We start from the raw sequence: 12,551 nt of genomic DNA on the forward strand, positions 1-12,551 counted from the left end.
GCTCAAGTTTTTCTAGTTCTGCCGGGTTGTTTTAATTGTCATGTTCCTGCGATCGGAGGGTCCGCGCAACTTTATCAGTTCCCAATCGCTGCTGACCGCGGCGCTCTCACCGGACATCTTTGGAATTCAAATCACTTTTTCGTTGACAGCGTTTCTCTTCCTATCAAAAGTGTGCTGAAACAAAACAAATAAATGAAAGTACTGTCATGTCCACACGACATACCGTACCAAAATAACCTCTTTTTTTTTTTTTCTTTTGTTTTTCCTTTTTTCGCTGCCCTGAGTGAGTGAAGGCCACAAGCTCTGTCATGTAGTGTATATGCTAACTCAAAAGGAAGGACAGGTCCTAGCGATTCGGTCGCTTGGGTTGATGTGACCAGGACATGGCCATGGCAGCAGTGAAAGCCCGGTTGAGCCATAGTGACACGTCGTCTCCATCCATCTTCAGTCTGAAACATTTTACGCTAACTGACAGAGCGTGGCGCTTGCTTACCCACCTCCCAGAGGAAATAGTCCAGACTGGTGTCTTCTTGACATGCACTAAAGAGTGAGCAGTCCAGAGGTCCAGAGGGGCATTGTGTATTCAGTCCAAGACGAAAGGTTAGATCCTCTGAAAAGAAAGAGTAGTTCAGTATATATTGTTGGAAGTGACAATGACTTTTTTTTTTCTTTTTTTTTGGTGTGTTATTCAAGCAAATAAACAATTCAGTCAGGCCTTTCACATTTTTTTTTTCTTGTTGTTGTTATTGTGCAGAGGCGCTGTGTGCAGGTATAACGTGTGTGTGTATGTCTGTGTGAGAGGGTTTTGATCATGACTTCATATGAAAGGCAGATTAAGTTTACTGAGGGAATACCCCGTTGGAATTATCAAAATAAAGAAACGTGTGAAAAATGCAATTTTACAGCACTTGAAAAGGGGAAAAAAAAATCCGAACTTTCTAGTTAATTTTTCATTCCGGTTTTTGGCAACTCAAACAGATTTTTTAAATAGAAAAACAACTAAAATATTCCGACACAGATGTAACCTGCTCGCTGACACACTGAATTTTGTCTACACTTCTGTTCATATCCTGTATCTCGGTCAGGTACCTAAAGAAGGGGGGAGGTAGAAAAGGAGAATTGAGCAGTGGCTGTAGTAATAAATCACAGGATCGCTGGTGACATTCATACAATACGGATACAGTGTTAACTCAATGAGTCGGACAGCCCTAGCCTGTTCCTCCATCCTGACCTTGCCTCCCTGTCGTAATCAATCATGTTGGCACGGCACACACGCTCCTTATTTATTATTACTCTGGACCCGCATGTACAGTAAACAATGAGTAGAATACATTGGAAAGACTGAGAGAGTGGGGTGCTATTATAAGAGAGGAGGTAAAGGTCCGATGGAATAACCGGGGGGCATATGTGTCCGGCTGGCTGGTTAAAAGACTACTGAACAGGACGGTGAGCAGCCACCGTGGCCAATAGCCGGCTGTAACGTGCAGAAATGACCAATACTAAGTGCTCATTGCACCAAAAAGGTCACGATATTGTCGCTAGTTTAATTTACGAGTGCGGCTGTTTGAGAAACATCACAGCCTTGTATTCATGCGCTGCCCTTTGTGTGGAGACCGGCTACATACTTGGAGTCTATTTAAAGGAAGGTGTTGTTAACGCCGTTTGCGTACCTCGAGATCACATTAAGAAGCCGTCAGACAGATGTCATTTTAATTCTTCGCCTTTTGCCTGTTTCCCTTTTAGAGATATTGTAATCATACTTCTGTTATTCTCAGGTAGCAGGTGTATATCCTGAGTGACAAACCGTTTTCTTTGTAAAACTAATAGCTTACAAAGTCAGTGTAAATTAACAATGACCCGATGGTGAAGCCTTCGTAACACCACCATAACAATCCATGAAAGCCGGCCAAGCCACACGTCATATAGTCCCATATGCAGCCCATGCAGGGGGCCTGTCTTGGCAACAAAACAGGGCCCCCATGTACAGCAGAGGGCCCCTGAACTCTTCATGAAGGATGGCTGGCTACGAGGAGGGCCGAGGGGGAGTCAGTTTAAAACACATACCATATGCAGTTAGGAAGAGCCTCATTTATCAGCCCCTGAAATTCCTGGGTTTTTACACCTCAGACCCCCCAGCACTTTCTCTCCTCCCCTAGGGGTTAGCCACCTCCTAACTGTACACCGCAGATGACAGGTCGCTGAGACCCGGCTTTAACCAAAGACTGCAACTCTGATTTGTCTCTGCGTTGAAATAACAAGGAATTGATTATGTAAGTAATCTAGTGACGGGCGGTGCAGCGGCAAGAATGCGATAAATATGCCATGAAATGAAACCGTTGTCACTCTTTTCTTTTTCATCAAATGCGTCCCGGGTTGTTTTTTTTTTTTTGTTTTTTCGTCTTCTCGTAAAGTCGATCAACCTCTCCTGTCTGTTTTGCCCTTCCCCTACCCTTCCTGTCCAAGCTCTTCTTCGCAGTTGGACATCATCTGGCCCGTGAATGGCACATTGTTATGCCTGTTCCTCAGTGGCCGTCTGAGCAGATGCCACGAGCAGCCGCAACACCGGTCCCTGCACAAGGCTGGTAGCTCGCATTCAACACGAGGCCGTAAATTACATCCCGCGAACACACAAACAATCTGCGCTCAAGTGAGTTTCAGCAGTTAGGCGCGCCATTGAAGGAGCATGGCATATCCTGATTTGGTTTGAGTGAAGACCGGTTTCAGGCAGCGGGGGAAGTGGCCCCGCGGCGCACGACCGTGGCCTAGACGGAGAGATCACACATGGACAGCTGGGCTTTGAACTCCTTACCCCAGTGTTCCTGGGGTCAACAGCTTGGTGGCCGCAAGGGTCAACCAGCAGCAAGAGGCCGTCTTCCAGTGAACTGCCGGACTTGTTTTGACTGGGTCCCTGTGGCACGATTACCCCATGGCGACTGGAGGTGATACTCTACGGAGGGATCAGGTGAAACAAAGTTTAGAGATAACATTTGGATTGTCTGCGTGCACCGTTGCTGAGCGCGTGGGACTGGGAAATGCTACAAATGCCTTCTTGAATTGGGAAATGTCTGTTCCGTTTAAGACTTAAACAATTAAAAAAGACTTGCCAACAGTGTGAGCCTTTATCTGAACAAAACTTCAAACAAAATCAGGGAGTTAAGCTCACTAGAAGTACAGCAAATAACACTATAGATCTAAGATGAGACACAATAAAGTGTGATTTGTTATGATCTTGGGAAATACATGGCTCAAAATCCAATCAAACATATCACCAAAGTGTGTTTGAGGAAGAATCATCCTTGTTGCGACTCGCTACAGACAATATTTACACACTCAAATCCCACATCTAGTCAATGCATAGTGGCTCGCTAAGATATATGGGTTACTTTATTCATAGCACTTCAATTACAAAATCATGTATTGGGGGAAGAATAAATTAATAATAAAACCCCCTATCTGAACTTCTAATATTTTGCTTGGCGAAGGGAAACGAATTACCCTTTTCAGAACTGATGATGTATTACTAGCGTTTGATCCTTGGAGGTTTCACCATGCTCACATTCATTACTTTCAAGTGCTGAGGTGTATCTGCAATTAGAAGCACCTTGCAGTGGATTTCTGACACTCCCGCAGACTTGAAACACCAGATCATAGAATCATCACAGCATTATACTGCAGGAGAGGGGACGGTGTCTCCTTCGAATGGAGGCAAAGATAGGGGGGGTGGGGTCGGCGGTGGTGGGGGTGCTTAATTTAACCATGTGCCCGTAAGTGAGGAGAGCCGGTAAGCAAATGAGGACCTTTCATTAAATCAAAGGTGATTTTTGTTCTGCTAATGGGTGCCCCAAAAATCTAGTGCAGCGGCGAAACATGTGATCATTCTCTGTGGAGCCTGCTATACTGCTACAGACCGGTCAGGGCTATTCTTATTACAGTATGCATAATGTAATGAGCATGCTTGTTTAATTTAATCACACTGAGTGGACTGTGTTAGTATTTCTTTGAAACGACAAAGCCATACAAGCACGCGGTTTGATAAAAAAGGGAATAAATAATACAATCACTCACCCGGCTTGTACAGTTAATGCGCTTGCTATTTCACAAATGGCAGCCATTTACATGGTATAGTGGGTTCATAGTATAGAGTAGTCTTATCGCCCTCTGCAGTGTTTTTTTCCCACCACGGAGCTCAATTTTACATTTGAATGCCCAACTCTCAAATGTCTTTAGAATTATCGTCCTCAAGAATCGCTATCATCCTCAAGTCGTCCGCTGATTGGTCATGACAGGGCCAAAATGGCCACTGTGGTGAAACACCTCAGAGAAGCAAAGGAAGTTTAGCCAAAAAACACGCTGAGCCATTATGTTAAAGTAAACGACAGCACTTCCTAATGTCATTTGGCAGTGCTAGCACTCAGCAATTAGGGCCTCTCTTAATGCGACGCTGGGAGCATTTCTCCTCAAGGTTAGCGCCTCATTTCCCCACGATGGGTCTGCGGGGCCGCACCAGATGCATTGTGGGAGCTGGGGGGCGCAAGTTAGGACAGGTGTCCGCCACCTTGGATATCTCCCCTCGCAGCTGGCACCAGCTGGCACCCCCAGTGCCCCATCCGGACGGTCTGCTCTCTCTTCTCCATGGAGGAGAAGGAGGAGGAGGAGTATGGGGGGGCATGTCAAGGGCAGACCTGGTACAAGCTCACTCACAGGGCACCCATGCCATGACATGACCTGGCCCCTAGGGGACCTGCCAGCAGCGAGGGGTAGGAGTAATGTGGTGCAGCCGTGCCCGTTTGGAGACCTGCTCCAGCATCCCTAATGGACCGGCAATGATGAGGCCCAGCAGTGCCAGAGGGTCAGAGGCAGCTTCTGTGGAGGACGCTGCTCCTCCCGCTAGAGAGCAGAGGATGTCATGTCTGAAGGTGGTCTCTCTGGATGCACCGCAGCAGTTTTGCCAAGAGGTAGATGAGTGACGCATCTCGGAAACACTGACGCATCTACTGTATGTTTGCCCAGACAGATATATACACCCACAGGAACAACAACATCTGCAAGGAGTGTGTGTAAAAGGGGCGATTCCCAAACTTTATTCATGAAAATGCATTGTTTACATATTTTGATGTGCATGACTATGGGCAATTTAACACTGATGTGATGCAACATAATCTTTACACAGTGTGCCGTTTGCTAGTTTAGTAGCACATGCACGTTTATACTTTATATATGAAAGCCATACAATGTGCCAAACACAATATGGGACACTGAATTACTATTTACAAATAATACCGAACAATATAAAATTTAAAACACACAAAGTAATATATTTTTTGCAATTTCCATGTTTTAAACCATTTGTTTATGGAGCAAAATACTAAAAGATTCAGTAAATAATATAAGTATTCTAAATTCCATAATTCTTATAGATTTATATTTAAGAAAAAGAAACATTTGTGTCTGTGGTGAAGAGCTGAATGGAGCAAATTATTATGAATGTAAACTGGCTTCCTCGCCTCCAGTCAGGAGAAATCACTTCACATTATAAGCACATTATGTTCCAGGCAATACCACAGTGTTGTTCCCCTACTCATGATGTGAGTTAATTCACTTAATATGTCTTTAATGGGGAGAGGCTTTTCTTTGTGTAAAATGGTTTCCGCACTGACCATTATCTGAAATCAAGCCTAATGATGGCTCCAGTTTATGATAATGACCATTATCACACAAACCACCATCATGTCTGCCAAATGATCAAATGATCTTGCATTTCTTACTTGCGGTCTGAATTCGTTAGTCATGTAAATTTAAGCCCTTGATGAAGCTTACCCCCCGTTTCTCCTCACACCCTCCTGTATAATATTAGACATCTGATGCTTTTGCTGCTGTTGTTCAGACCTTATATTGAACTAAGGGTGCTTTTGAAGTTGTTAACAGCATATAAGATGCCATCTTTGCCCTCATCAGCCCTTAATGGGACAAAATAATAAGAGCAATAATAATAATAACATGCAGGAACCTCATAATCCCCTTAGTTAACATACTCATCAGCTCCCAGTATATAAAAGTAACTGTGAGGCAATAATAACAATTTGTAATAACACACAGTGGCTCTTGTGTCTGATGCCACATGAATCCTTTGAAGTGCAGACTGTTGATTACTGTAAATGAGAGCTGTTTCAGGGTGGATTGTGGGTAATTATATGCAGTGCACCCCAGGGAGCAGTGCTAGGACCCAGGGGACAGCAGTTCCACAGGAGAGTGAAGCACAGACAGAGCAACACATGCTGGGCCACCGATTCCCAGCATGAAACAAGTCAACAGGCCTGTCTTTTATTTCTAATGCCTGTGATTTACATGAAAGAACCACTGTCACCCAACCGCAACAGTGTGTTGTATACCGCGGTTTGATTGACAGGATTTCATATTTCACATGTCCCTGCACCCCCTACTCCCTCCCTGAACAACTTGATGATGATTGCAGCATTATAACGTAGAACATATTGCCAGTTCAGCTACTGTGAAATGTAACTCCTCTGCATTTAGCACGCGATACGGATCGCAATTTTTATCTGTTACAGTATGTCAGATCTAAAATTACATTTAGGCAATTAACAGCAAGCGTAGATTTAAATTAACGCTTCCAAAAATGTAAGAAAAGAGGATGTCCTGTGGTTGTTTTTTAAAACATGTATTGTATGCAAAGAGGAATAAACAAATAACAAACAAAACATCAGTTATTTTGGTATAACTTTACTTTTACTCCCCCATGCTTTAACACTGTATATAACCATTTAATAAATGGTTTATAACACACTTCAATGTTGTTGTAAGCACATATAGGTCATTTTTTAAAGCGTTTGTTAATATACAGCATTTTTCAACAATTAGGAGCTCCCACTGTGAACCAATATTTTTGCATTATTGCATCTTTCATAAATTAATTATCTGCCCATGCACCAGCCTCCACTCATGATCACCCACAGGAGGAGTTATAGATGTTCACATACAGGCTACTGATTCACAGGCTGTATGTAAACATTTTGTACATGCTTTGCAAAACACTATTATTATTCAGTTCTGTATTTTTGAAAAAGGGACAGTGTACTTTAATCAGCATTCAAGCAAAAATAAATGCACCAGAGGTTTTCACCAGTAGTCCCTTTGCCTGGTGTTAATGGACATCACTGAATAAATAAAAATAATACAACATGTGCAACAGTTAAAAAAAAACAAATACTTATAATAAGGTTAAATAGCATGAGAGAACAACATCCATTGATGAGATGATATAGTACAGATGGATAAAAAAGAATCAGTGTTCACATTTTTTAACACTAACAAGCCATGTTATCATTCCACTTGATATGATGGGGAATATATCTAATTGATTGTAGCACTGAATTCTATTAATGTGAAGCTCTGAAGGATTTAAAGATGTTTACAAGTTGCATGTTATTCTTAAGTTTTAGGTTTATAACACACAACAGTGTAATTGGAAGCAGATATAAGTACATGTTAGGTGTTAATACACAGTGTTTGTCAACAATTAGAAATTCTAGGATGAAGACTTATTTTGTATTATTACGCATTTATTTATTTTCTTATTAACTATCTTTTTTATGCACCAGCCTCCTCTTATGGGTGGCCAAATAGTTACAGATGGTGGTTATACACCGCATTTAGCGTCTGCATATGGACATTTTTATTAATGGTTTATACCTAATGTAGTTGTGATTAGATAAAATAATTGTTATCTATTTATGGGGACATAATGGAATATAACATATTACAGTGTAGCTATAAGCAGATATAGAACATAACATACAGTATTTGTCAACAATTAGAACTTAAAGACATATTTTGTATTGTTACAAATGTGTTTTACAAAGTAACTATGTTATGTTATGTTATGTTATGTTATGTTTTGTTATGTCAATTATATTCATGCACCAGCCTCCACTTATGGGTGCCCGTACAGTTACAGATGGTGTTACATACTGTGTTTTTATGCTGTAAATGAACATATAGAAGATGTTTTATAACCCACCATGCAGTTGTGTGCAGATGGAATTGTCGGCGCTGGTAAGTGGAGGCTGGTGCGTAAAAAGACAATTAATGACAACACTGTCAAACACATTTGTAATAATATCTCATGTGTCTTCATTGAGGATGTAAAGAAATACTACACATTAATAAATGTCCAAATATCGGCTTTCATTTAGTGTGTTATAAACCATGTATTAAGTGTTTATATAGTGATTATAGATGCTAAATAGGGGGGTGTTCAAGTCACCAATTTTTCTAAGTACATATTTTCTAATTGTCCTTATCTATCACATATACATTGGAAATTGAATTTAAATTAGGATGCAATGTGAGGCAAAGTTTCCAATCATGCTGGGAGCCCCGCAATCTCTTTCTCTTCACTTGAGCTCATTTCTCCACTAATGACTTTGCCCTCTGATGCAAGCCAAGGGATCATCAAAGGTCCTTGAAACAAAAAGGGAAATATAGCAATTACTGGGACTTTCATCGGCAAGAAAGAGATTAAAAGCCCCGTGCTTGTATAAGCACCCAGGAAGCAAACCGAGATGTGTTTCACTATCAAATGTATATTCAAGCACTTCACTGCAGACGTTATTCATCGTCACCGTGTTCTTCCTTTCACCACCTTCATTCATTTTTTTTCTCCATGAATGATAATAGAATCAAATGTATTATGTATTACTAATCACATGATAAAAGCCTGTGGTGCTAGTAACGCATGTAGATTCCAAAATGCTGTGCATGTACAAGAAAAGTCATTGCCTTTTTAACAGTGGCCTGAGGGAATGGAATTGTCCCTTAGCCTCCATAACCATTGACACAAAAGGTCCCCAAACAATTTCAAATTACTGCTTTATTTCTCTCTCTTATATAATCCACCCACATTATTAAATCTTACCACCTTCTGGGACTTTACTGATACAATAATATTACAGTGCTAAGATGTTTACATTCGAGACCGCCAGCTTTCCTTGTTATAAACATGTATGCCCTCAGGACTTGTACAATTCGTATGCATACTACTTGGCCTAAATGAGGCACAGGTCATTTTGTTTTTAAGAGGGGTCAATATTACCTCAAGCAAGGGGCCAAGGCCAGCGCCAGAACCTGACTGAGCAGAAAATGGCTCCTGATACTCACAGATGAGATCTATTATACATTAAACATGCTTGTAAATATTCACTAGTCAGACCATTCAAATGGAAAATATGGTTTAGGTCAAAGGTCTATGAAAATGTTGTCTCCAGAGGAAGTCCCCGTAGAATAGAGGCAATGATGATAACAGGGAGAAACACCCATAGGGGACTGGGGAGAACATTAAGAGTTGTTTTACATGTTTGACTGTGGGACGGCGATGATACCAGGGAGATAAATGATGGGCACTTATCAGACTGGACTGACCTAGAGTTATGTACCATGCCTAATGGAATGTAACACTCCCATCAATTATACACAGCCAAGCTGAATTACAATGAATTAACGTCCAATAAAGTTTACTAAATAATTCCGCTCAAGCGTTTTATTAGCATAAAACATGGAAATAATTAGACCACACAAATATCGGGGAATCACCCCAGGACAGGTACGCTGTCTTTTTTTTTGGAACACAACAACCGTTATTGAAATCTAGGAATAGCAAAGCAGCAGAAGGTACAGGGTAATTCCTGGACGTCAGTTTTATTAGCAGTTTGTCTCGCTGACAGGATCACATGGCTCGAAAATTATTTCATCATGTTCAAGTCCAACTGTGGGACTACGGTGTTATCTTCTATTTTTGTCTCTCTCTGCCGTATATTTCAGAGGCCAGGAACAATGTAGTCTGACAGACATATTCTTTATGAGGGGCTCGTGGCCTCTCTAATTTGACACAGTTGTCAGAGATAAAGCTCCTTAGAGAGTGTGGCCATGCTCTGGGTAAGAATGGGGATTAAATTAACACCCCCACCTTCACATCCTCTGACCCCAATACTGGAGAATAAAACATACATGGTGACTCACTTCAACACCCCACACCTCCCTTCCAACTTCATCTCTGGATGCATTTGATTTTATTGCCAAATAAAACAATGATGCACTGCTCAGCTTCTTACTCCTGAAGCCTTTATTTTCAAGACAATTCTGCAAGAATCGACCAAGAATGTGGGGCGAATGTAATTAAATAAATATGCAGAAACAATTTAGAAAATTTAAGTAATTATAATACAGAGAAACAATGCCGTTTATCAGCGAGCATCTTTACTGTAAATGTGGCCAGTGAGAGTGAAATGACACCCAGAACAGCTTACACGGTGTAACAATACACGCCCTCTCCTTGGTAGTTTCATATCAAATGACCCGAGCACGTAAAATCAAATCAACACTGGAATGGATCATATCAAATTCTAATGAAAACATAATGTGCTCTTAAAATGTGTGTTGGCCCGGCAGCCAGTCATCCAGAGAGTCTCCCCCAGATGACGTGATGAATAGGGAACACTGATGGAATATGCATCAAAGTCGAGCTCATGATTTATGTAATAGCAGTCACTTGGACACTGATTAGCTGCTCTGTCAAGCGTGTAATACGAGAGGCACAACCCCTGGTTTATCAGTCATTTATCTGAAGTGCGTCCTGATATTATCACTGGATCCTAATGTCATCATTATGCCGCACAGCATGTGCGGGCCAGTGTGTCATGGTGCCGGCGACACTGCCTGTCAGGAGTTCAAGCCTCTTCATTTGCAAAGTGCTCAGACATTCATAGCACTATGTCAACAGTAAAATAGAGAAGCCACATCATATCAGATATGGAGGGACAGAGGCACACAGGCACACTAAATAAGTGGGCACTTGAGGGTACAGAGAAATTTTTGTCACGTCTTTGTGGCTGTGGCATTGCTTATATGATGATCAGGCTAATTCTTTTGAGGGGAGTGGAATAACAGTGTCAAAGTGAAAAGAACAAAATAACGGGTTGCCTTTTTCATCCCCGCCTCATGGTTTGATTTAGAGGAACAGGCATAACATGTACTGTACACCGGGTATACACAATGTGAACACTCAGACCTCCTCGATGTGCAATGTGAGGCCCACAGAGCCATTTTTCCTGATTAAAATGCACACTCACACACACCACTGTGTGAGAGGATGGCGGTTGTTCAGTCTGTCAGGACTTTCCTGCTCTCCTAGAGAATATCTGATATCATAAATGACTTCAACTCCTCCCACGCCAACATGAGAGTGAGATTGCGAACACAGGAAAGGAGAGCAAGACACAGACAGGCAGTATATGACTGAGCCATGACAATCATACATTACCGGATGGACAAAACTGCTAATAAACAATTTCTGTCATTATGACAAAAAGGTTAGGGTTGTTATTCTCACAAACATCTGGTGCTGTACACTAAAAGGAAGCTGGGCAACGTATAAGTCTATCAACACCTCACACAAACAAAAATAGTGAGGGAAACTGTACAGGAAAAAGAGCTCTTTGAGTCTCAAACAAAAGATATCAGCCCGGCTGCCAACACAGACAGGGCACCACACCTTGGCAACGATGCCGCTCACAATCAAAGGAACAGTCGTCATCAGTGCAGCCGTGTTTTTAAAGGATATCTTAAAAAGATTGAAAATATGTGTCATTATGGAAAACAATTGGGTCCGGAGCCTTTAGTATACCATGTTGTTATGTCACTCACACGCACTTCAGGCTGTTTATTTCAACACAGCATGGCCAAAGTATTTCCTGTTTTTAAAATAAATTATTTGCACCCATCAGAATGAATATATATACGACCGTACAAACTAAATACAAAATGTACAAAACAGCTTTGATGTGCCAGTGGTAATTTAAATTAATTTACAATAAATATAGGATGCCAAAAAGAAAAGTTGTGTTTAAACCATTTTTTTATTGCTCATACAAGGTTATTTTTTCTCTCTCTAAATGCAGTAAAGCAAATGCAAAAACATCCACTGTGACTGCCACATATGATAATTGTCTGGCCAGTGAATGCAGCATTAAAATGATTTCAAACAGTATGGCTCAGAAGATCCAGCAGAGGGGGCTGCTTACTGCAATCATATGCTGATTAATTGAGCTTGATTCTCCCCATGCTGCGAACATAAGTTGTCCCACACTGTAGGCTACATGTTGGTATGTGGGTAAAGGTTACAAGGCTTTATCGAAGTCACCTTTTACCACAGGTAGCCCTTCACATCATTTTTGATGAATATTAAGAAAACAGTGATTTTCTGATTATCCCTCATCAAGCCTATATCAAACTAGGTTATGTTCATTTTTATTAATTGTGCATGTTGCTCTCTAATTAGCTAATGAGAGACAAAAAGCAGGTTTAGAGCAGAAAAATGCAAATGACTCTTAGAAAATAGCACAAAAAAGTAAATGGCAAGGCTGAGAATCATCCTTCATTGAAATGTCAGAGATAAATGGCTCAAATGTCACATCAATTAAAACGGGGGACAGTTAGTAGTTCATTAAAGAGAGAGCCATATTGCACCGTCGGGTACC

The sequence above is a fragment of the Sparus aurata genome, chromosome 15 (genome assembly GCF_900880675.1).
Source record: "Sparus aurata chromosome 15, fSpaAur1.1, whole genome shotgun sequence".
In the NCBI taxonomy this organism is placed as follows: Eukaryota; Metazoa; Chordata; class Actinopteri; order Spariformes; family Sparidae; genus Sparus; species Sparus aurata.